General features: G+C 42.8%; 1 pseudogene; it reads right to left on the bottom strand.

The window, feature by feature from the left end:
- Positions 1 to 856: 856 nt before the first annotated feature.
- Positions 857 to 1,651, bottom strand: LOC140458337 (cyclic AMP-responsive element-binding protein 1 pseudogene; annotated as a pseudogene).
- Positions 1,652 to 2,174: the final 523 nt, after the last annotated feature.

Below are 2,174 nucleotides of genomic sequence, written 5' to 3'. Positions count from 1 at the left end.
TATCCATGCTAATACTCTACCCCTAACACCAATCACCGTTATATTATGCAACAGCCTCTTGCACAGCACCTTGTTGATGGTCTTTTGGAAATCTGGGTACACCGCATCCACTGGGTCCCCATTGTCCACCTTGTTCGAAATGTCTCCATAGAATTCCAAAAGATTGGTCAAGCATGACCTGCCTTTCATGACCCCATGCTGTGTCTGTACAATGGGACAATTTCTATTGAGATTCCCTGCTATTTCTTCCTTGATAATAGACCCAAGCATCTTTCCCACGACAGAGAATAAACTAACTGGTGTGTAATTCCCCACTTTTTGTCACCTCCTTTTTAAAACAGTGGCATCACTTTTGCTGTTTTTCAATCTGCTGGGACTGCCACAGAGTCCAGTGAATTTTGGAAAATTACTGTCGGTGCATTTGCTATTTTTCCTGGCATCTTTTTTGGTACCCTGGGATGCATTCCATCAAGGTCAGGAGACTTTTCTATCGTTAGCTCAATTACCTCCAAACAGTCTAAAACTAGCTGGTCTGTATTAATGATAGTTTCCAAATCCTCACCTTCCTTTGTCTCTTTGCTAGTTACTGGAAATATATTAGTATCCTCCACTGTGATATCCCATAACTAAATGCTTTTTCTAATTTTCCAAAGGACCAACATTTACTTTAGCCATTCTTTTCTCGTGATATATATTTTTATCTAAACTTTTGCTCTCTGTCTTTATAGTCTGTGCTAGTTTATTTTTTTCATGTTCTGTATTACTTTTCTTGATAGCTCTTTTGTGGCTTTCAGTTGACCTTTAACGTTTTCCCAGTTCTAGTTTCATGCTGTTTTTGGCCACTTTGTACGCCTTCTCATTCAATTTGATTTTCCAGAATAGCAACCCAATTCTCCAAGCATTTCACATACTCTTTCATCTTGCGACGGCACTCTCGAGATGTTTCCCTGTTTTTCATGAGGCAGATCTCACGTTTACGTGTGGTTTCTTCAGCATTCTGGGGCTGGCTTTGCAGGACTGGTGAAGATACCATAACCATTCCCTGGTCAGCAGTGGAGTTAGGAGTTGTACGGATCTGATAGGTTTGTACATCTCCAGCAGCACCTTGTACAAGCACTTGTCTGCCTGGCACAAAGATTTGCTGTCCATCAGGGCTCTTTGCATACTGTATAATGGCTGCTCCAACCTTGGCTGTAGCTGCGTTGGTCATTGTTAGTGTCTGGAGTCCTTGCATTCTATCCGTACCATTGTTGGCCAGCTGAATTGCTCCCCCCTGTGTGATAGCAATGTATTGTCCGCTGCTAGTCTGATAGATGGGTGTCTGCATCGTCATTGTAGTAACAGTTGAGACAGACTCTTCTTCTGATTTTTCCTCATCGATTTCTTGGCACACCAGGGGATCAGAAGAAAGTTCATTCAGGATTTTCCCGTATGAAGGCCGTCTCGATAGAATTTATCTACGTTTCTGAGAGTCAGTCATGCTATCCACAGATTCCTGGGAGTCTTCACTTTCAGGTATAGTAGAGATCTGAACTGTCTGAACTTGAGGGGATGGTATGACTGAGGACTGAGCTGATTTGATGACTCCTTGGACTTGAAACGTCTGCCCATTCAGCAAATGCACTGGACTTGTTGATTGGATCCCAGGCATGTTTACCTGCATGGTCACGTTATATATTAATTATCCGGATGAAGGGACTGGGGGTATTCTAATTAAGTTTGCTGATGATACGAGGTTAGGTGGACAGGCAAGTAGTACTGAGGAAGTGGGGAGGCTGCAGAAGGATCTAGACAGTTTGGTAGAGTGGTCCAGGAAATGGCTGATGAAATTCAATGTGAGCAAATGCGAGGTCTTGCACTTTGGAAAAAAGAATACAAGCATGGACTACCTTCTAAACGGTGAGAAAATTCATAAAGCCAAAGTACAAAGGGATCTGGGACTGCTAGTCGAGGATTCTCTAAAGGTAAACATGCAGGTTGAGTCCATGATTAAGAAAGCGAATGCAATGGTGTCATTTATCTCAAAAGGATTGGAATATAAAAGCAGCGATGTGCTATTGAGACTTTACAAAGCTCTGGTTAGGCCTCATTTGGCGTACTGTGTCCAGTTTTGGTCCACACAGCTCAGGAAGGACATATTGGCACTGGAGCGTGTCCAGCGGAGATTCACATGT

The sequence above is a fragment of the Chiloscyllium punctatum genome, chromosome 33 (genome assembly GCF_047496795.1).
Source record: "Chiloscyllium punctatum isolate Juve2018m chromosome 33, sChiPun1.3, whole genome shotgun sequence".
Classification (NCBI taxonomy): domain Eukaryota; kingdom Metazoa; phylum Chordata; class Chondrichthyes; order Orectolobiformes; family Hemiscylliidae; genus Chiloscyllium; species Chiloscyllium punctatum.
Note: the sequence above shows the minus strand (reverse complement) of the source record. Positions and strands in the feature narration are given on the sequence as shown.